Source organism: Oryctolagus cuniculus, chromosome 10 (genome assembly GCF_964237555.1).
Source record: "Oryctolagus cuniculus chromosome 10, mOryCun1.1, whole genome shotgun sequence".
NCBI lineage: Eukaryota > Metazoa > Chordata > Mammalia > Lagomorpha > Leporidae > Oryctolagus > Oryctolagus cuniculus.
Window position 1 is genome coordinate 61,226,570 of NC_091441.1, and position 24,267 is coordinate 61,250,836.

The window sequence follows — 24,267 nt, forward strand, 5'->3', positions numbered from 1 at the left end:
CCAAGGATGTTTGTGGCTATTAGGGGAGTAAACCAGCAAATGGAAGTTCTTTATTCTGTCTCTCCCTGTCACTCTGCCTTTCAAACAAATAAAATAAACCTTCAAAAAGCAGTCAAAGCTGTCAAGCAGTCACACTGCTTAGCCCTGTGGCAACCAGGCTGAGTAATCCCAAACTACCCTCCACGGGCCAGCGTTGTAGTACAAGTAAAGCCTCCGCCTATGACACTGGAATCGCGTAGGGGTACCTCCCTGAGTTTCAGCTGCTCCATTTATGACCCAGCTCCCTGCTAATGTGGCTGGGAAAGAAGTGGAAGACACCCAAGTGCTTGGACCCCTGCATCCATATGGGAGACCTGGAGGAAGCTTCTGACTCCCGGATATGGTCTGGCCTCGCTCTGACAATTGTGACCTGTTGAGGTAGTGAACCAGCAGACAGAAGATTGATCTCTCTCTTTCCCTCTCTGTCTCTATCTCTGTAACCCTGTATTTCAAATAAATAAATAAATAAATCTTTATTTTAAAAAGTCTACTCTTCAGATATCAGATAATACATATAAGACTTTTCAGAATTGGTGCTCTATGCAACATTAAATGAGGTGAAATGCATTGAAAGGCAAACAGATTGAATCTACATAAAAAGAAAACATTTAAAGTGCTGGTATTGTAATTCCCCTGATGTGATCATTGCACATGTATACTGTATTAAAACAAAACATTGTATCACATGTACAATTACATGTATAAATCTTAAAAAGTGAAATATTTGAAAAAAAGGCGTCTCTGCTTACCCAAAAGAAGTAGGCTAAACTGAACCCCTGGCCAAAAAATACATACTCTAGTCCTAATACTTGGTGTTTGTGGATGTGACCTTGTTGGGAAATAAGTTCTTTGTAGAAGTAATTAATTATGATTAGATTACATTGCTGTAGGGTGCCCTTTAAACCTAATAACAGGTGTCCTTGTAAGATGAGCAGATTCAGAGAGATATTACACAGAGAAGAAGTCCATGGGAAGACAGTGTCATAGCCTTCAGGTGCAAGCCAAGCAGTGAACAGACTGACGGGGCCGTTAGAGTTACCAGGAGCCTTTAGAAAGAGTCGAGGAAGAATTGCCCCTTAGTGCCCTCTGAGACAGGGCGGCCCTGCCAATACCTTGATATCTGGCCTCCACCAATATAAGAGAATACATTCCTACTGTTTTAACGTGCTCAGTTTGTAGCAATTGGTTACAGTAGCCCTAGGAAATTAGCATAGCTTTGAAGTAAACCCTTTCCATTCTAACACATTAGAGACAGGAGCAGGAAAACAGCCATCACAGGAAAGACTGTCCATGATTACTGCAGGATAGAACACAACCTTTCCTGTGAGGCATGTGTGGTTCCAGGCATTATTAAAAGTTTCTTCTGAGAAAATGGCACTCCTACTTAGTATTTCTATATCATTACCATAGGAAAAAATTAACACTCAGAAGAGGCTCACCAAAGACACTCACCTACTTACTCAGTTGGATTAAGATGGACCGAGTATTATCCAGCTAGTTCAGTAGCATTCACCTTTCCCTGAGATACAGGGAACATCTCCTCCACCGAGCAGGGAAAGCTAGGTCTTTGCTATTGACAATTCCAGAACATTAAGCTGCTACTCTACCAAAACATTTCCTCTGAGTACGTTGTGGAAAGATAGAGTACAGAGAATTTTACACATAGGGAGACTTGTGTAACCGAACACGGCCTCCTGGCAATAAAACTGGACAGCTGAAGACTACTCAGGCCACCTTCCATCTTCCTCTATGAAATGATTCCTCTTCCTTACGCCGTTCATGAAGTCCCCTTCCATAGCATAAAACTCACACTGATTGTATCCGTACCCCCAATACAATATCAAACAAAAAAGATATGTTATATGATAAACCAAGGTTTGAGGGTAATCAGTGGATGCTAACGATGTATGCTAATTTTCTTCTCAATCACTTTTTTTACAACAGCTTTTTAAAACAGCTTTCTTATAATTCACATACAATCACCCACTTAAATTGCACAGCCCACTAAAGCTGTACAATTCAATTTTTTAGTATATCTGTTAGATAACGTGTAATGAATGGTTACAATAGTCAATTTAAGAACATTTTTCATCACTGCCAAAATAAATCCTGTGCCCTGGAGCTAGCAATCACCCTAAGTCCTCCTACTATTCCCAGGACCCCAGCTGTAAGCAACCATTAATCTACTTTCTGTAGAAAACCTATGACTATAATCACATAATATGTGGTCTCAGTAATTGGCTTCTATCAATAAGCAGAGTGTTTTTTAAAGATTTATTTATTTATATGAAAATCAGAGTTACACAGAGAGAAAAGGAGAGGCAGAGACAGATAAGTCTTCCATCCGCTGGTTCACTCCCCAATTGGCTGCAACAGCTAGAGCTGTGCCGATACAAAGCCAGGAGCCAGAAGCTTCCTTCAGGACTCCCATGAGGGTTCAGGGGCCCAAGGACTTGGGATACCTTCTACTGCTTTCCCAGACCATAGCAGAGAGCTGGATCAGAAGAGGAGCAGCCAGGTCTCAAACTGGGACCCATGTGGGATGCCGGCACTGCAGTCGGCAGCATTACCCACTATGCCACAGCACTGGCCCGAGCAGAGTGTTTTCAAGTTTCATTTTTATTGTAGCATACATCAGCACTTCATTCTTTTTTATGGCTGAATGATATTTCAGTGGGTAAATATATCACTGGTTAAAAATCCACCCATCAGCTGATAGACATGTGAGTTTTTTTCACCATTTGGTTTTTATCAATAATGCTGCCATAAACTTAATCTACAAGTTTTAGTGTGAACATATGTTTACATTTCTCTTGTCCATAGTTATAGAAATGAATTACTGGGACACATAGCAAATCTATGTATAATTATTTGAGGAACTGTCAGAAAACTTTTCTAGGCAACTACACCATTTTATATTCTCATCAGCAATTTATGAATCTTTAGATTTCTCTCCATCCTCATCAAGATTTGCTATTTTCTGACTTGCTATCTTAGTGAGATCCTAGTTGGTGGGAGGTAGTATCTTATTGTCATTTTGATTTGCTTTCCCCTACAACTAATGATGTTCAGGCATCTGTTCAACTGCTTATTAGAAATTTGAACGTTGAGGCCAGCGTTGAGGCATAATGGGTAAAGTCACTGTCTGCAATACCGGCATCTCAAACGGGTGCCGGTTTGTGCCCAGGCTGCTCCACTTCTTTTCTAATTCCCTGTTAATGGCCTTGGAAAAGCAGTAGAGGATGGCCCAAGTGTTTGAGTCCTTGGTACCCATGTGGGAGAACCTGATGAAGCTCTTGGTTCCTGGACTCTGCCTGGCTCATCCTCAACCATTGCGGACATCTAGGGTGTGATCAGTGGATGCAAGATCTCTTTCTCTTTCTGTCTCTCTTCCTCTCTCTGTAGCTCTGCCTTTCAAATAAATAAATAAATGTAAGAAAAAAAATCTTCCGAAGAATTTGCTTGAATTGGGATTAACTTCTAATTTGAACAGCTGGTAAATAAGTTCAGAGATAATGATTGTTACCTACCTGTTAGCACATGACTCAGCATTATACTCTGTGGTTAGTAGTAATGCCATAGTATTAGAATGCATTTAAAATATACTTTTCATGACTTTCAGTTAAGGCATCTCATCCCCATGATGTCTCTAACATCTTTGACCAGTACTACCTCACTTGTTCATCCCATTTTGGCCATACCAGCCACTTGGTTATTCCAGAAACTCTCCCAGTTTTGTTCTGGGTGTTTCTTCTCTCAGGAATGTTCTTCCCTCAGAGAGTCACATAGTGAATTCCTTCTCTTCCCTCATGCTTTTACTCAATATGTTAGCTTCTGAAACAGATATACATGGACTAAAAATTTATACCTAACATTTCAACCTGCCCCCATGATCCCTCCATTGCGAGCAGTCTTGGTCACCATACTCTGACACAAAATTGTCCATCCTTGCCTAACAGACTATATAATTTACTTATTCATTATATGTATTTTTCGTCATTTCCCCTTGCTATCATGTGCATTCTAAGGGAGAAGGGATTTTAGAAACCTTTTTATTTCTTCTCTCTTTCCTGAATATCATAAGTGCCTGGAACAGTTATTCATTTAACACTGACCAATTGTACTCATTGTGGTAGTTACATTGCTGTGTATAAAAAGTCATGTGCTTACTACTTTTATAGAGATTATTTTACAAATTATAAAATTTAGATACATGGCCGGCGCCGCGGCTCACTAGGCTAATCCTCCGCCTAGCGGCGCCGGCACACCGGGTTCTAGTCCCGGTCAGGGCGCCGGATTCTGTCCCGGTTGCCCCTCTTCCAGGCCAGCTCTCTGCTGTGGCCCGGGAGGGCAGTGGAGGATGGCCCAAGTCCTTGGGCCCTGCACCCCATGGGAGACCAGGAAAAGCAACTGGCTCCTGGCTCCTGCTATTGGATCAGCGTGGTGCGCCAGCCGCGCGGTCATTGGAGGGTGAACCAACGGCAAAGGAAGACCTTTCTCTCTGTCTCTCTCTCTCTCACTGTCCACTCTGCCTGTCAAAAAAAAATTTAGATACATATGTATTTACAAGGAAATAAACAGCCCGGTGAAAATATATAACAACAGTGACTTGTACATTTGGAATCAGTCTTCATTGTTTAGGAAAGTATTGTGCAGACATCAGAAAATTATTCTCAACCTTCAATATATAAAACAGGAATTTCAAAAAGTTTGTGAAAACAAAATTAAAAAAATAACTTTATTTTGGTGCAAACCCCAGAAATCCATGCATATGAAGGGTTTGTACAAAGTTCATGAAAAATGTATATTATGAAAAACACTGCATGATTAAATTTTTTATTAAAATAAACAATTTAATTTTCCATAGTTTTTTAAGTTATCCTTGTATAAGTAGGAGTTGGTGAGGGAAAGATCATGTGCAAATGTCCTGTAGCTGGGGTGGAGGAGGCAGGAGGCAAAAACAGAAAGCGAGTACATGGGAAAGCAGGAGAAGAGAGAAAGGCAGCCAGAAAAGACCTCTGGCTGTGTGATGGCTTTGGTCATTATTAAGAAAGAGGAAACACTGATGAATTCTAGTTTTGTTTTTGGGGGATTTTTGAGAACAGGACAATAGGAGGTACGATTATGATGATGTTAGGGTGAGATTACTTTGACAGTGTGGAGAATTTCTGTTTATGTACAGAGGATAAAAATCAATTCAACAGTTCATTTTCACATGGTTAGGAGTATTTCATAGTAAATGTATAGCACGCTTCAGAAGATGATCCTACTGATAGGTAATTTTCAAGTTTTATGAGACATTCAGTAATGAATATCTGATACTCTAAATTCCATGGGACATTTTCAAGTCAAACTTAAAAAAAAAAAAAAAAACATATAGGCACCAGTTATAGTCCCAGCTGCTCCTCTTCAAATCCAGCTCTCTGCTATGGCCTAGGAAAGCAGTAAAAGATGGCCCAAGTCCTTGGGTCCCTGCACCCATATGGGAGACCCAGAAGAAGCTCCTGGCTCCTGGCTTCAGATCGGTGCAGCTCTGGCCATTGCAGCAATCTGGGGAGTGAACCAGCAGATGGAAGACCTCTCTCTCTGTCTCTATCTCTCTCTGTAACTCTGCCTTTCAAATAAATTATAAAATAATTTAAAAAAAATAATTGGAGCAGATGTGGTACAGGGGGGTTCACTGCCACTTGAGATGGCTGTATCCCATATCAGATTCTCTGGGATAGAGGCCCGCCTCCACTTGGAATCTAGCTACCTGTTAGTGCAAACTCTGGGAGGCAGTAAATGATGGCTCAAGTACTTGAGTTCCTGTCACTTACATTGGAGACCTGTACGGAGTTCCTGGCTCCAGGCTTTGGCCTGGGTCAGCTCTAACTGTTATGGGGATTCAGGGAGTGAACCAGTGGATGGAGGAATTTGCTCTCTGTCTCTTTCAATCTGACTTTTCAATAAATAAAAATGAATAAACATTAAAAAATTCTGTGTAAATAACTATAAATATGTGCATATATAGAAATGAAAATGCAATTTATTTAAAGGAATGAGTATTTTAAATTATCTATTACATGTGGATAAATTTTGGCTCTTCATCATCACACAGTTCACACTTGCTGGACTTTCATAAATCTAGTTTCTAATCCATAAAGAAGTTTTCTTAGTAACATAACACATGTGGATTTTTAAAAAAGGAGAAGAAGTTGAAATACAATTTTGTCACCATAACAGTGGGTGTTCTGTTCTTTCTTAGTGTAGTGGTGTTTTGGGCATTCTCCTGAGCACATAGGTGATATGAAAGACTGAGAAATACATGTTTTCCAGCTGAGGACTGTGTGCAATGGATGCCTTCATGATCCAATAATATTGAAATTCTATCAGAAACAGCCTTACTAATCCCATGGAATTGGACAATTTTATTTAATTAAAACTTACAGGATTCCTTAAGCTTTATTTACAACCTAACCTCACAAACAGGAAATATGTATATAAGTGTGTGTGTGTGTGTGTGTGTGTGTAAGCCAGTGTGTACTGGTTCACTGTAATTTTTATTCTGGGAATTTTAGGATGTCATGATTACTTTGTCTATAAGCATATTAGTATGTATTCTGAAAGTAAGAATAGCTTGTGCAGGTTCTATGCTGAAGGAGATCCATGTCATACATTTCCTGAATGGGAATATCTAGTAGATTAGCATATGAACCATAGAATTTTTTGGGGTCTTAAAGGGCATCTACTTAGAGCTAGCTCTGTATAAAAATCATTTTGTAATTACACTTGGTAAAGCTACCTTATGTTGGGTTGTTTAGTGCTAATTATTTTTCATGGGCTATTATCACATATTACTTCCAACCAGGCAGCTTCCAGAGATACTACTGTGATGGAACTCAGCAGGCAGGAACAAGCGATCTCCTGCTCTCCCTGGACGCATTTTGTTCGTCTAACTTTTTATTTATTTATTTTTTTGACAGGCAGAGTGGACAGTGAGAGAGAGAGACAGAGAGAAAGGTCTTCCTTTGCCTTTGGTTCACTCTCCAATGGCCACCATGGCTGGCACACCATGCTGATCCGAAGGCAGGAGCCAGGTGCTTCTCCTGGTCTCCCATGGGGTGCAGGACCCAAGCACTTGGGCCATCCTCCACTGTACTCCCGGGCCACAACAGAGAGCTGGCCTGGAAGAGGGGCAACCGGGACAGAATCCGGCTCCCCGACTGGGACTAGAACCCGGTGTGCTGGCGCCGCAGGCGGAGGATTAGCCTAGTGAGCCGCGGAGCCAGCTCGGCATTATAATCCTTTCTTCATGGAATTTCAGGCCTTGGAAATAAAATGAACACTTCTCCTCTGTCAATACTCTGAAAGCTGTTTCCCATCTTTTTATCCTACAAACCCTCTATTGAACAGTCCTTCACTGAATGACCTGATAAGCATTTTTTTTTAACTTCTGAACCTGTTAAAACTAAATTATGAGACAAAATGACCCTTAATTTTCACTCTATTAAAAGTCCATTTTGTTATTGTTTTTGCATTGGGTAGCCATATGCAAACTATTTGCTAACAATACAAACCATGCCCAGACCACTTAAATTCCAAATCTACAGTTTTAAAACAAGACCATAATATGGGTTAAATATTAAGGTTTTTTGTTTTTACCTTCATGTCATACTTCTATTCTCAGAGTGGTAAGTGAGAAGAGAGCTAAAGTCTTCTTAAATGAACAATGAAGAAAACCATTAAATATTTCTCCCTGGAAAACAAACAAAAAGCATGCCTTCACCCTGGATGTAGCTATAAACATTAGTACAGTCTGTCTGTTTGCCACTCAAACAAGCCAGGCTCCTGCTGGGCAAAGCCATTCGCAAAGGCAATGAACAGGAGGGCAGTGGCATATGAGGAATGAGCATAAAGCAGGGAGCGGCAGGCTTGGACTTAAATCCACAGAGCTTCTTACTAGTATGGCTGTGAAACCATGCTCAAACCACTTAACATTTTCTGTGCTTCTTCTCCCAAGAAATAAGGATAACAGCACTTTACTTAATAACATACATGAAAATTTACTGGGAAATGAAAATCTTCAGCCATCAATAAGACTTTTTTAATATATTAAAGAGAAAAGAAGCATCCAATAATTTTTATTTGGCCAATATCCCTTACCTAGTTTTAAAAACATACCAAGTAATGGGTGTATTACAGATATTCCAAGTAGCTGTCAGTATTTAGACTAAAGTAATGTCACAGTTAAAGGGCTTTCTTCATTAAAAAAGATCCTTGGACTTTTTAAGATTCATTTACTTATTTGAAAGGCAGAGCTACAGGTACAGAAATAGAGACAGAGAGATCATCTATCCACTGGTTTACTCTTCAAATGGCCGCAACAGCTGGAACTGGCTGAAGCCAAGAACTTCTTCGAAGTCTCCCAGGAGGGTGCAGAAGCCCAGAGACTTGGGCCATCTTCTGCAGCCTTCCCAGGTACATTAGCAGGGAGCTGGATTACAAGTGGAACAGCAAGGACTAGAACCGGCGCCCATATGAGATGCCAGCACTGCAGGCAGAGGCTTTACCCACTACGCCATAGCATAGGCCCCAAAATTTCTTTTTACCTTCAAATTTTCTTTAGTTATATTTTTGAGATATCCCTCTAGGAAACATATTAGAACTTCAAGTAGTCTATGGAAAAATGGAATTACATATAAGTTTATTTTGGTACAAAAAGTTTTGAAATAAATACTCAAGTTTTTCATAATAAGCATTTCCACAAACCTTACAAAGTTACTTCACATTAATTACAACAGCTTGCTTTGCAATAAACTTGGGCCTAGTATCTTTCCAGTTTCATCTGAAATTTGAAATTCCAAAGAACTAAACTTGCTGAGTAATAACATTTATATATACTATATGCCACTGATCTAAAGCCACCTACTTTTGGGTTATATAAAACATGGAGAAATGTTAATAGTACAGTTGACCTTTGTTTTTAATTTTCTTAAAATGTGGCCCACCTATAAAACTTACATTGATACTACCTATATTTATTATAATTTGCTTTCACTTCTATGCACCAGTTGTTTCCTATTGTTTTCTGGATGAGTAAATGAAAAGAATGGAGCCATTTTTCTCCAGAGTTTCTCCAGACTACAGCTTTTGCTTTTTGTTTTTAAGATTTACTTTATTGATTTGAAAGGCAGAGTAACAGAGAGAAAGAAATAGACAAAGAGATCTTCCATCCACTGGTTAACTCCCAAATGACCTTATGGCCAGAGCTGGAGCTGGGAACTCCATCTGGGTCTCCCACGTGTGTAGCAGGGGCCCTAGTCCCTGGGCCATTTTATGCTACTATCTCATGCACATTAGCAGGGAGTTAGATGTGAAGCAATGCAGCTGGGATTCAAATCTGTGCTCCAATTGGTATGCCAGCATAGCAGGCTGCTTAACCTGTTGCACCCCCATACTGACCCCTGATTACAGTTTTAAACTCATTTCTTAGTTTTCATCAGGGCTACACACATGGCAATACACAGACACACACACACACACAATACATATATATATATATAATTAAATACACATACACACATATAAGCTGACATGAAAAATTTATAGCAAGTGGAATTGAAAGGTAAATGGGATTTGTCATTAACTTTTTCAAGACCCCTCACATATATAATGTATATGTATTCCTTATATTTGTGATTTTGTATCTCACAGAAAAGATTTTCTCTGCATGAAACTTCTATAATATCAGAAGAGTACTATATTGAATGAACTCTAAAATCACCCCATTTTATTATGAGTGCTTATGTCCCTAAGAAATGTCTAAAATTTTTTGTAAATCATCCACTTGATTAGTACTCATGATTGCTGTGAACGTCTGTGATAATGGTTTTATCAAGAGAATAGAAATGATAGATTTTTCTAATGGTAAGAAAAAATGATTTGCTAATAGAGCTGGTACAGATAAGACACTCGATAGTATATATTCTAATACATTAGCCCCTTACAGAAAGGAAAATGGTGTGTACAAACCCACAAATCAATCATAAGTAAACTCATCCATTTTCATCCCAACCCAAGTAAGACATCTGATATATATTCAGCATTGCCAGCATTTCTGTAAATAAAGTTCTTAAAATACAACAAAGAAGGGCCTTCCATGGAAGTTTTAAGAAATCTTTAACTGTACCTATTAACAAAGCCATTAAAAAAAAAAAATGGGAAGTTGTCTGTGATCACATAACCGGTGAACAGCAGTGAGAGAAAAGAACATGCTCTACCATGCCACAGCAGACCATCTCGAACTGAAAGTCCAGGTTTAAATAATATATATGTGATTGTAATTACAGGCAGGGTGGCATAAATTAGTGAACAATATAATAAACTATCTGGTTGTTTTACGCCACTCATGTCACTTTACAACATTTGTTTCAAAAACAGTAATCAGTCTGAATAAAGGTTAGCCATACAAAATGGGGAAAACTGGTTTTGACACCATGTCATATGAAAAATGACAAAATGAATGGGACAAGTTCTAGGAAGTGGTCTGCACTTTCCACATCAATCTGTTGTGTTCATGGCTGTCCAAAGCAGCCAATAAAATATTGGTCTGCAGATCTGAAGTCATAAACAGAACAAAGAAAGCAATGATCTCATTTGTACAATGCAAATCAGACACTATTTGATATATTAATGCTGATTGCTGAGAATCATTTTTCAAAAAGAACATCAATGAGCTAAAGTATTTTCAGAATAAAGTAAACACTCCTGAGAGAGAAAGTAAGGATATTTGTTATGTAAAATCGGAGAGTTAAAACAACATTTACATTTTAAAATATTTTAAGAGATGTGAGGGTGCTTGAAAATATTTATGAAGAATGAATTACATAAATACACAAATTTTAACATTATTTTGCACCAAAATAAATTTATATTTTTAAAACATATTTTATTTATTTGTTTATTTATTTATTTGGAAGGCAGAATCACAAAGAGATGGAGGGAGAGAGATCTTCCATCTGCTGGTTCACTTCCCAAATGCCTCAGAGGCTAGAGCTGGATTGGTCTGAAGCTAGGAGGCGGGAGCTTCTTCTGGGTCTCCTATGTGCATGCAGGGGCCTAGAGAATTGGCCATACTCTGCTGTTTTCCGAAGCGTATTAGCAGGGAGCTGAATCAGAAGCAGAGCAGCCGAGACATGAACTGGAACCCATATGGGATGCTGGCACTGCAGGCCAACGTTCACCCTGCTGTGCTACAGCATCAGCCCCTTGTACAACTTTCAATAGCAGAGTATGAAAGGCTTCCCCAATAGAAGAATGTGTTAAGTTCTAAAAACATCAGGCAGTGTAAGGTAAAAGATGCTTTGAAATACAATAAACACGACAATGAAGACAGAACCAGTAAACAGACTTTGCTAAGAAGACATCCACATATTGGCATAAATCTTTATTCAGTGAAGTACAAGTGAACAGAAAAGTACTATTTTTAATAAAGCTATTTCTAAGTTTTCTTCTAAAAAATCTATTTGAAAGACACAGAGAGAGATGGACAGTCCATCTGCTGGATTATTCCACAAATGCCTGCAATAGCTGAGGCTGGTGAGATTGAAACTAGAAGTGCAGAACTCAATCTGGTCATCTGCCACATGGGTGGTAGTGCCCAAGAAATTGTGCCAGCATCTGCTGGCTCCCAGGCTGTGCATTTGCAGGAAACTAGAATCAGAAGTAGAGCCAGAAATTCAACTCAGGCACTATGCTAGAGACAGACATTCTAACTGGTATCTTAACTGTGAGGCCAAAAGCTAGCCCTAAATTAATTTTCAAACAGCATGTAGACTTATCCAAATTGCTGAATACCCATAAATGTGCTTTTGTCTGAATCAAAAATTCGGAGACTCAGTTTTGACAGACCGATGGCATTAAATACAGGACAAGGGCTTAAAAGTGGGAATTAACACTGGTGATTCTTTCTCCACAGGAAACACATGAAGGAACATATGTGTGGCATTCAAATACATTGTCAACGTTATTTCCAATTCAAGAGCAAATGGGACCATCCACGTGGGAAGTCCCTCATCAGCAGCAGTGTACGAGTCAGCTCTTCCTAGAAGAACTCAGCCCAGCAAGCCAGCTGAACATGGAAGGGGGTGGAGAAGTGGGGATGGAAAAACACAGTGGAAATAAGAAATAACAGCAGGGAAGGGAATCATTGAAGAAATAAAACAAATTATCCTGTCTAAGATTTATGAGCAAGGAGATCTTGAATTTAAGCACCAGGGATAAATTTTACTGTCAATGAACCTGTGGGGGGAAAAACTGTGGTTTCTAGTTTTAGAAGGTGTGGATTTCATGGGTTTTACTGTGGCCTTTGATGGTTGGTAGCAGAAGAATGATTACAGGGCATGCTGAAGCTGTTTTTCTTCAGTTTTATAGGTGTAAATCCCTAGACACTGGTATTTGACACTCATTTGGCTGCCTTGTCTGTTTTCATTGGTGGAAAGTTAAGGGTGTAGATTTCGACCCATGCAGCTTCTGGAGTGATGCCTTGCAGGTCTTAGGTTATTGGAGTTGTTTGCATCCTATATCCTGAATATCATCTGGATGCCAGGGACCCAAACTGCAGGGTTGGAAGAGGGCTGATCTAATTGAAGGATCAGAGGAAATCTTACAAATATTTTCCATGTAAGTACCCACAGAAAAAAGTTCAGTGCCGTTCTTCCAAATTCAAAGCTAAGAGAAGACACTGAAAACTACCCATCTAGAAAAGGAAGATCAGACTCAAAGAGAAATGCATTTGTTAAAAGCAGAGATGAGAACTGAAAATAAGACAAGATGTTGGTGGAGTAGATGGAAAAGAGAAGCCACCTTAGGAGAATGTTCACAGATATGCAGGGCAGTTCAGATAGATTTTTAACGGAAAAGAAACTGTACACACCCTGATGACTTTTAAATTCGCCTGGATTGATATAGCCTCATGGTAAAATTATCCTGCTCAGAGAGAGAAATGTGATCAAATGTATTTGAAAAATAGAAATGACGTTTTGGCCAATTCAGAACACAACAACTTTGTCTTAAAGGGCAGAGTCTGGAATAGACACCAAACAATGTCAGGATCCAGAGACCAAAGAGGAAGGATAAAGAAATCACTGTTAGCAAAATGGTGCTGTAAACTGGGGGAGAGAAGGGCCCAATTAAGCAGCAGGTAATCAAATCAAACAAACAAACAAATGGGAAAGCAAGCAAGCAAACCCTGCTGAGCCTATTAGAAAGGAAACAGGAAAGAGAGGTCAATTCCCTTATTATGAGTAAAATACACAAAAAAGGACTCATTCTCCAAGCTGTAAACATGATATTTGGGGTCCCTGAGGGTACAAGTAAATTCACATCCACAAATGACTTGGTGCAGGCATCTGAGAATGACTCCAAAGCAAAGAAGCCTCAGGGGAAGCTGTCCCCAGGAGACCAGATTCCTGGCCTGCAGAACTTCAGGGCCAGAAGAGCCCAGCAGCCATCGGCACAGAACTGAAAATGCCAGCACATCTTGCTGTGATGGGAAATATAGACAGAGAGCAGGATTGGCAGATGGATGCCTCAGTCACTCAGTCAAGAAATACAAGAGGATTTCTTAAAGCTAGTGAAAATATAATTAAAGTATGCTCATTTTGGTGCAAAAGCTTTTAAAATCTTTTTTTTAATTTCATTTATGCATTTTATGTGAACTTGCTGAAGATGCCTGGTTTTTAGTGAAAGTTAGGATGCATTCATGATGCTACCAATGCAGAGAACTCTGTCATTCCAGAGAAGACAGCAGAAAACATTTTAGCCAGATCAATGAGTGAAATCATCATGAAAGGGAGGATCTCAAAAAATCAGCAAGGAAGAAGAACACAGAGTATTGAAGTTCAAGACTTAACTAAACTGGCTAGGCAAAAAGGAGACCTTTTAAAAGACTTATTTATTTGAAAGGCTAAGTGACACAGAGAGAGAGAGAGAATTTCTATCCACTGGTTCACTTCCCCAGAAAGCCTTGCAGCTGCCAGGGCTGGACCAGGAGCCTGGACTAAAGCCAAGAGCCTTGAAGCTTTCCCAAGCACATTAGCAGGAAGCTGGAACTGAAGTACAGCAGCAGGGATTCAAACCCGCCCTCTGATGTGGGATGTAGGTGTCACAGGTGGTGGATTAACCTGCTGTACCATAAAGCTGGAACCAAGGGGTGACTTTTTAATAAAAAAATGAGAAAATGAATGCTAAGGACATTTGGGAGTCTTTCCTACAGGCTCAAGAACAGTACAATTCAAGGCCATGATAATTTGCTTGTCCCAAAGAGAGAGGTGTCCTGCTAACAAAGGCAGCGGAGGCTGTCATGATATGGATTTAATCCCAAGACTCTAGGAACAAAGTAAAGGTTTTTCATGCACTAGCTAAACATTAAGGTAAAGATGGAAACTGTGATCAGGAGTAAGAGAGACAACTTGTAATAAGGCCGATGAGAGTCAACTTCCATCCTATGAGAAAGTGGATGGTGCACTGGGATTTAACTCATCTTTTAATGGGAAATTTCTCCCAAAGGAGTTGCAATGAACACATTATTTCTCCAGGACCTTGTCAGATTCACAAGTGCCTAATGAAGACCAGAAGAAAGAATGGTTAAGGGTCCTGCGCTGTGGTGCAGCGGGTTAACATCCTGGCCTGAAGCACCAGCATCCCATATGGTCACCTGTTCTAGTCCTGGCTGCTCCTCTTCCGATCCAGCTCTCTGCTATGGCCTGGGAAAGCAGTAGAAGATGGCCCAAGTCCTTGGGCCCCTGCACCCACGTGGGAGACCCGGAAAAAGCTCCTGTCTCCTGGCTTCAGATTGGTGCAGCTCCAGCTGTTGTAGCCATCTGGGGAGTGAACCAGCAGATGAAAGACCTCTCTGCCTTTACCTCTCCCTGTAACTCTTTCAAATAAATAAAATAATTCTTTTTTTTTTTTAAAGAATGGTTAAGCCTTTCCTTCTTGGTTACTGTCTGTTCCTTCCTGCAAAGCTCTCCTCTGCTCCATGATTAATAGCTAATGAGCAGCTTCAGTAAATACTGCATACTAAGTCAGTATATGTGACTTTCTCTGGGATAATTGCTGTAGGTGCTGAGCACTTGTCCATGGGTTTGAATTTTTGTGGGTGTTGATGGCACTGTAATGTTCTCATATGTTCCACAGCTCTTGAGATAAAAAAGAGAAAGTAACAAATGTGACTGGTGTTAGAATCATATAAATGTAGAATGCTCTAGAAAACAGTTTAAAATTGATCTACTTGCCACTAAGTTCATCACCTGCCTCAGACTAAGCAGAATAAGAGAAGGTACAATTCTAGCCTTTTCTGTGGTTGGAATTTAATTCATAGAGCAGGTTTCAGTTTTAACTTAAATTTCATTGGTAGAAGGTAAATGAATGATCAAGGGAGGCCCGTCTTCTAATTTGGGGAGTTTGATGATTTGATACAGCTGCTGGATATTTTAGCCTTTATCATTCCTTGTGCTGTGCATTTGAAAACTTTTCCTGTTTCATTCCACCAAATTAAGTGTCTGGGCATAATAATGTGAAATGGAATAACAGATGAATTTGCAGCCCAGGATATGAAGTATTTTTGGAAACTGCTAGAATTTTGCCCTGTTCTGACCTATTTCGGAGTCTGTAGAGGGCAAGCTGTTTGCTGTCCCAAGGCCATTGAAGGCCTGGCCCAAAGGAGACAGGCCTGGGTTTCCTTGCATGGGGGGAGTGCAGTTAGGGTGACATCCTGCCGAGAGTGAACAATTCGCTATCTATATTTGCAGGAACAACCAGGAACATGAAAGTAGGTAACAAAATTGAAAAGTTCATGTGACCAGAGACCACCATCAAAATCCTCTGTCTTGCACTCATTTGCAGTTTTCTGATATCAGAATTGCCTATTAGCAGAAAAGTAAAATATGTTGAATGTGCTGCTGAAAATATGGTCAAAACCACAGACTGTATACCCTAATTCTATGACTAGGTCAATTCTACCGAATATTACGTGACAGCCCAGGCAAATTTGATTCCACAAACATGGATATTATCCAGAGAGGATGGAGAGTAGGGTAGGAATGGAAGTGTTTTCTTCAACAGATTTTAAAAGAAATAAACCTGATTTTTTTTAGTAAAAGAAAAATTATTTTAAGATTTCATTAGACCAAGAAAAGAAAACTTGGTTATCAAGTTATAGTAGGAGGCAAGAGCAAATATCCTGGAGTTATGAATTTAAAACCCTCTTCATCATTCTGCAGTTATGAACAATTGCACTTATTTCACAGCCTAGCTTTTGCATAATTCTAAGAGCTCTCTATACACAGAATGTTATAAATAATTTATGTGCCCAATCACAACATACACATATTAAGAGAATTTTTCACCTTTTAATCTTTATCTTTGAGACTATCTTTTGAAACAAATCCTATTTCCTTAGATTGCTAACTTATATTATTCTATGTAAAAAGGTAATAAATTCATAAGTTATTTTAAGGAAGTGCTACTACACCTGGTAAATTATTGTTTCATTTCCACACAAGAGCAGGTTTTTCAAAAACAGTAGTTTAAATCACTATTAAGTTCCTACTATCTCTGTTCTTGTTACCAAAAAGATGAGCAGTGATCATTGCAAATTATACAAAATACATTTACTTATATGCTGGGGACTGTGCATCTACTTTCCAAAATCACAGATTAGGAGGAAGACTTCAGTTACTAGAAACCTCAAGTGAGAATGTATAAAGAACATGGGTGTGAAGCTGAGAACTGAGCAGAATATGAAACTTTAATACTAGTTGAGATAATCTAAAATCTAACCATCTGCCCTATTCCTGGGTTAGCAAGAGACAACAGCTGATTGCACGTATGTGGAGATGGATGACATCTGCCTGGCATGTCAGGTGATTCCTCTCAGGTGCTATCACAGAAAGCAGGCACCATGGGAGTGAAAGTCATTCAGTCTTGAACGTCTTTTAGGATTCACAAAAGACAGCAAGTCTAAGGAACACGTTTGAGTTTCCCAGGGGTGAAGATGTAAATTGCCAATTAAAATCTTAAAAAAAAAAAAAAAGAAAAGAAACAAAGAGAAAACCACAGGCTTGAGCTGTCAATCAATGATCACCTAAATTTTTAGGGTTATTGTGTATAGTATTTTGTTTTAACATCAAATAATAAAGTTTGAATTGGAAGGACAAATGCATAGTCCCAAAGGAAAAAGGAAAGAACAGAACACACATGTGGTCTATCTTTTTAACTCTTTAAACCTATGATGGACTTTTTACAAACTTGGTGGGAATTGCTCTACATAGAGCAGTTAGAATGTTTTGATATTTCTTATTTCTGTTAATAAGAAATTGAACACTTGACAATAGAAATAGAAATAGAGTTGTATCTTATTCATCTTTTAAAGATCAAAGTATAATAAGAGGAGGAGCAGGAACACACAGGGATTTAAGTTTCATTTTAAAACAAGTATCTCCTAGCCCAACATGCTGGACATTGAAAATGCAAGGAGCCTCCAGGGGATTCCAATTCAATCCCATCAAGGTGGCATGTACCAATGCCATCTCACTAGTCCAGGTGATCAGTTTCAGTTCATAATTGATCACAATGATAGGATTAGGAGACAAAGGGATCACATAAACAAGACTAGTGTCTGCTAATACTAACTGATAGAATTAAAAAGGAGAGAATGATCCAATATGGGAAGCAGGATACACAGCAGACTCATACAATGGCAGATGTCCTGAACAGCACTCTGGCCTCAGAATCAGCCCTTACGGCATTCGGATCCAGCTGAAGAGCCCATGAGAGTATTTCATACACGGAAAGCCAAGACACTCTGGGGGGAAAAAAAAACCTAAATGAAAGATCTCCGCGAGTGAGATCCCAGTGGAAAGAACAGGTCATCAAAGAAGGAGGTACCTTTCTCTGAAAGGAGGAGAGAATTTCCACTTTAACTATGACCTTGTCTAAATAAGATCAGATTTGGTGAACTCAAAAGGCTTCCATAGCCTTGGCAGCTCATGACAAGAGCCTAGGGTGATTACTGACACTATAAACAAGAGTGTCAATTGTTAAGTCAACAATAGGAGTCACTGTGCACTTACTCCCTATGTAGGATCTCTGTCCTTAATGTGTTGTACAATGTGAATTAATGCTGTAACTAGTACTCTAACAGTACTTTACTCTTTGTGTTTCTGTGTGAGTGCAAACTGTTGAAATCTTTATTTAATATATACTAAATTGATCTTCTGCATATAAAGAGAATTGAAAATGAATCTTGACGTGAATGGAATTGGAGAGGGAGGGGGAGAAAGGAGGGTTGTGGGTGGGAGGGAAGTTATGGGGGGAAAAAGCTACTGTAATCCAAAAGCTATACTTTGGAAATTTATATTTATTAAATAAAAGTTAAAAAGAACATTAATAAAAATAAGTAAGAAAATTAAAAAAAAAAAAAAAAGAAAATGCAAAGAGCCTAACTGCAATACGCAGTCCGTGTGATGGCATTGATGATGACAGTCAGCTTTCCTGCTCTTGGTCCAGTTCAGCAGATAATAGAAATGGAGGCTGAAACACAGAGTAGATGTCAAGATGCATTAGGGAGAAAGTGGAAAGAGTCTGTACAAATAACTGCAGAGCTGCTGGCATTTCCCTGGTTTTATCTAGGGAAAGGGTAACAGTGAGAGGCCATGACTTGTCCCGCTAAGTGTCATGTACATATATGTTTTCTTTATTGCAAGAGATTATTCAATATTCATTTTAGGAAATTGTTTCTAGAACTTTCCACAACCAGATATCCCAATAACCTATTGATACTTAGTTATCCAAATTTATTATACTTGCCAGTAGGAGATTATCTATCTTTATTTCTTCCCTTCTTTCTTTCTAATCTGTTATATATATGTTAATTAAACAATGAATATCACATTATTTCACACATACCTATACTCATATTTAATGTCACAAGATGTCTCAGTTATTACAATAAAGTAGAAACAGCTGTAGCAATCATGAGATATTCTCATGCAGTGCTATGAAATACTTAGGTCACACTATTTGTTTATATTGAATTTATTGTTAAAATCTCACCTGTTGGGTCCAGGGTTATGACACAGCAGGTTAAACCAGTGCCTTCAGTGCCAGCATCCGATATAGATATGCGGGTTTGAGCCCCAGTTGCTCTGTTTCAGATCCAGCGCTCTACTATTATGCCTAGGAAAGCAGTGGAAAATGGCCCAAGTGCTCGGCACCCTTTCATCCATATGGGAGACCCAGATGGAGTTCCAGGCTCCTGGTTTTGGCCTGACCTATCCCTGGTATCTGTGGCTTTTGTGGAGTAAACCAATATATACAAGATCTGTATCTCTAAACATATGTGTGTGTGTGTATCCTCCAGTCACTCTGCATTTAAAGTAAATAAAAAAATCTTTTTTTATAAAACCTCATCTATCATACAAAGCATATAGTCTATTAAGGTACTACTCCTATACACACTTAAAAATGTAATGAATACTGATCACTGTAATCATTGTAAATGTGATATGGGGGGCAAGCCATTGTAATCCATAAGCTGTACTTTGGAAATTTATATTCATTAAATAAAAGTTAAAAAAAAAGAAATATGAATCATTGATCTCAGAGGCAGAACATTACAAAAGCAAAAACATTTAAGTTGCATAAAAATAAAATTAGAAAGAAAAATATTTTTGCTAAAGCTTTGTTCAGGTTAGCAGTCCTCCAAATTTGGCTATACACTGGAATTTTCTAGGGCACTGTTTAAATTCATTTGTTGGAATAACACAAATATCTGATTTGTTACAAACTCAATAGCTACTTTTTACCAGAATCCCAGCAATAACCAAACTCACTTCTAGATGCCTTCTATTGAAAATATTGCAAGCAGATATTTGCAATCCACTTTCTACCATTAATAAACCCAATATTCAAAGTAGAATAGTGTAACAAGAAGCAGCCCTAAATAAGCAGAGTTACCAAACATAGAAATGACACAGAATGGTTATAATTTTATCCTATTTATGGCAAACATTAACATGTTTTGTTATTTAAGAATATAAATAAAACTTTATTGTTTTTGTAAATCAGAGATAAAAGCAAAAGATGGGATAACAACTTTTTCTCAAAATGATCAGTGATTGCCACTGATAAAAAAGTTTTCTTTTTTATGTTTAAAAAAATAAGGAAATAATTTAGAGATCATTAGACTATATTTAGCTGGCTTTTTTATGCAGCAATGCACTATGAACTTGTCCTATGTTGTCAGTCTCTTATAAGATTACATTTCATGATGTATCTTGGTCTATACTATGATATGCTTATTTTTATTGAAAAAATTAAAAGAAAATGTTCTACTATAAAAAGGTTCCTTGATGATATGTTTAGGATAATTTTTTACTACAGCTTTTAAATTAATACATTTCCAGGAATGAGGCTTGGAAGTTACACACACACGCACACACACACACACACACACATTTTCTTCCAAGTGAAAATTAGGCCAGATAGAAGTTCATGAGCAGTCTTTTCTCTCTACTGGGAAATGGAAATCACAGAAGGCAGAAACAGGCTAGGAAGCTGGTGAGTACTGATGGGAGATGGGCCCAGACACCCTGTGAAAGAGGCACACGGTTATAATGAACACCTGCACGTTCCCACCCCAGTGTTCCTGGAGACTACCCACAACATTTGTGAGCAGACAGGATCCATCACAGCCCACATATGGCTTCCAGTGTAAGAGGGGCTTTGAACATGCAGTTATTACCGACCCAGTGAGATAAAGCTGTGCCTGCAATATGCACAATGTTTAGAGAACACAGGAAAAGGAGATGGAATCCAAGGCAGTTCATTGTGCTGTTTAAGGACAAGGGCGAGTATGATTCTAATGTCTGGGAGCTGCCACAGACATTTCTGCCTTTTCTGCATAGAGCAAGATGATGGCAGCACAGGAGCAAAGCTAGGGTCTGCTGTTGATAGTGAAGAGTGAGATGACCTCACATATACCACTATGGAGCAGAGAAAAGAACCTGCAATAACAGCTCTGAATGTCCATAGCACACTCGGGAACCTGTCAGCTTTGATTTTGAACCAAGTTCCCTCAATTCTCAGAGAAGGGACAGATAAGATCTACTCTATGTAAATTCAATACTATTAATAGAGGTCATAGTTAAATGAACAAAATAAGAATGCTGCTTTTTGTAAAATCAAATTAAACTGCACGCCAAAACACTCAGAATCACTCAGAAGCAGAGTCTCCTCCTGGACATTTCTTTGTGCAAAGACAAAACAATCAGATCATGATACCCGATTCTCTAGACTCTATGTCATCATTCAGATATGTCTGAGACCATTTGGATTTTTTAAAAGAGGTTATGCTTATATGTGTTTTCCTGAATACAGAATTATTATCTTTATGACAAAAAGTTTTAGCTCAGAAAAATCCTGATAGCATTTAAAAGCATTGGCAACTATCATGCAGGATGCTGTATGTCAATGGTTGCCTACAGCCCATTTCCCACCTTCCCTACGTCTCCCCAAAGAAAGAATTCAAGCTTTCAAGAACAGTATCGACCACTTTAAAATAATATATCCTTTCTTCATTTACATGACTTAATCCATGTTTAGGAAATTTTGCTACAACCTTAGGAGGAAACAGACTAAAAAAAACCACACTTAATGTTGAAACATTACATTTTTATAACAGCAGGTGAAACTCTAAAACTAACAGTCCATCTTCAAGGACAGATTGAATACATGAATGCCAAAATACATTTTTTTAACTTTGACATTATTCTATTCTTTGTTCTCATCCTATTTTCTACTCCCTCAAACTATTTTTTTTTTTTGAAAGGCAGAGTGGACAGTGAGAGAGAGAGACAGAGAGAAAGGTCTTCCTTTTGCCGTTGGTTCACCCTCCAATGGCCGCTGCGGCCATCAGCAACGCGCTGATCCGATGGCAGGAGCCAGGTACTTATGGTCTCCCATGCGGGTGCAGGGCCCAAATACTTGGGCCATCCTCCACTGCACTTCCCTGGCCACAGCAGAGAGCTGGCCTGGAAGAGGGGCAACTGAGACAGAATGCTCTGACTGGGACTAGAACCCGGTGTGCTGGCGCCGCAAGGCGGAGGATTAGCCTAGTGAGCCGCGCCGCCAGCCGCCCCTTCAAACTATAAGCAAATTAATGTTAAACAGAATGCTGAATAATCTCATATCCTCTTCTCATCATTTTTCTTTTTGAACGCACCCTTGTTTTCATGTATGAGTCAAGAATACACCTTGCCCATGATTTTCAATTGATTCTCAATATCTTTTCCCTCTTTATTCCCTCTGTGTCACTCTGAAAATACACCATTTTCTAATCAGACACAACTAACATTCTTCTTGGAACTTAAAACATTTGTTTTGTCATATTACGGATATGTGCCTTCCTCCACAATTAGCAGTCACCCTCCTAGAGCCAACTTGAGTTTCACTACCCTGCAAAGAGCATCCCCAATTCCCCAGACGTTTCAGAGGTCAGATCCCATACATCCTCTGGGACTATTCACAGTGGATCTCAGGATATGCAGCATCTAGCTTCTTCAGGTGTCAGACACTTTAGTTCTTTACTCCCTGCCCCTGATATTCCAAATCTGTCCATGTTTTCTTATATTCTATCACTCACCACACTACATTGTGCATATCTGGTTATACATTTGGTTTCTCTAATATACTGGTCATGGACCTGTGCCTGATTCTTTTTTTTTTTTTTTAAGATTTATTTTATTTGAAAGTCAGAGTTACTGAGAGAGAGAGGGAGAGGAAGGGAGGAAAGGAGGGATAAAGGAGAGAAACAGAGATATCTTCCATCCTCTGGTTTATGTCCCCAGTGGCTGCATTGGTCAGGGCTGGGCTAGGGCCAAAGCCAGGAGGCACAAGCTTCTAGATCTCCTACCTAGGTGGCACAGGCCCAAACACTCGGGCCATCTTCCACTGCTTTTCCCAGGCCATTAGCAGGAAACTGGATTGGAAGTAGACCAGCTGGGACGCAAACCAGCACCCATAAGGGATGTTGGCATCGCAGGAGGTGGCTTTTCCCACTACACCAGCCTCAAAGCCCGATTCTTACATGGACCTCCATAAACTTTTTTTGAGTTTTATTGAATTCTGTTTCCAAGGTAGAGTTCATTCCTTATTCTTCCCAGAGTAAATGTCTATCACTTAGTAGGGTGTTTCACAAAAATGATTACTGAGGTAATAAATGAATAGACAAACTGGGATATTAATCCTGCTAGCAGTGTTCAGGGGTGGGGACAGAATGAACAAATAAACAGAGGTCAAGGATCTGTAACACTAGATGACCTCATCCACTACATCTGGCTATTGAACCACACATTCTCTGTTCCTATCATTTTCTGTAAAATCAGCTTAAATATAATACCTAGTTTTTAGCACTGTTTATAAAACTAAATAAGGGTAAGTAAACTGCTTAGTAGAGTACATAAAACACAAATTTATGTTCAAAAATATTAGTAATTATCTTGTGATTTTCTGAGAATCCTCCTACCATATGTGTTAAGGAATGCTCTTATTAATTGCACTGAATGATACTAATGATTAAAGTAATAACAGTATCAATAAAGTCAGTATTTATTAAGTACTTAGTATGAGACAATCATCTATCCTCACTGTATTAAATAATTTTATAAAGAAGGGAACAGATTTTAAGGAGTGTTGCAGGCTCAATGGTAACAAGTGAAAAGACTCAAAATCAAGATTCTTATTGCATAACCTGAGCTCTTAGAGAATATGCAACAGTTGAGCCAACCAACTTCTATGAGAATGGCTACATATTATGGCTCAGTCTCCCCTTGGCTTGCTTTTGTTAGACTTTGCTTTATCATAATTGCAGATGTTACTTTCTTTTACCTTCCTAGTAAGTTGTAAATTCTCAGAATACAAAGCTGTGTCACTCAGCTTTACAACACTCACACCCTGAAGATGATATACACACATCTGTGCCCACACATACATGTCCACAGAGAAGTGACAAACTGGCTGCATGTTGGTAGGGAAGACACAGCAGATTCAAAAAAAGGCCAGACTAAGAATCATTCTAGCCATGAGCAGATAAACTGCACCACCCAAATTGACCATGTGGTGTTCAGAGTTACCCATTCTCTGATATAATTTGTTGGCATTTTTAATTTGGTAATTCAGTGAGTT

The 24,267-nt window shown here is 39.0% G+C and overlaps 1 protein-coding gene across 12 annotated transcripts in view; it reads right to left on the reverse strand.

Annotated features, from left to right (window-relative positions):
* Positions 1-24,267, reverse strand: part of DLGAP1 (DLG associated protein 1) — a 1,071,624-nt gene that overhangs the window by 833,981 nt on the left and 213,376 nt on the right. For 3 of the 12 annotated variants that reach the window (XM_070050427.1, XM_070050433.1, XM_070050429.1), the window contains exon 3: positions 7,684-7,777. The exons of 7 other annotated variants lie outside the window; for them this stretch is intronic. The gene's annotated coding sequence lies outside the window, so the exon portion shown is untranslated. Of the gene's footprint in view, positions 1-7,683; positions 7,778-8,630; positions 8,698-24,267 lie in introns of all 12 variants that reach the window. 2 more of the 12 variants (XM_070050428.1, XM_070050430.1) reach the window with 1 other exon arrangement.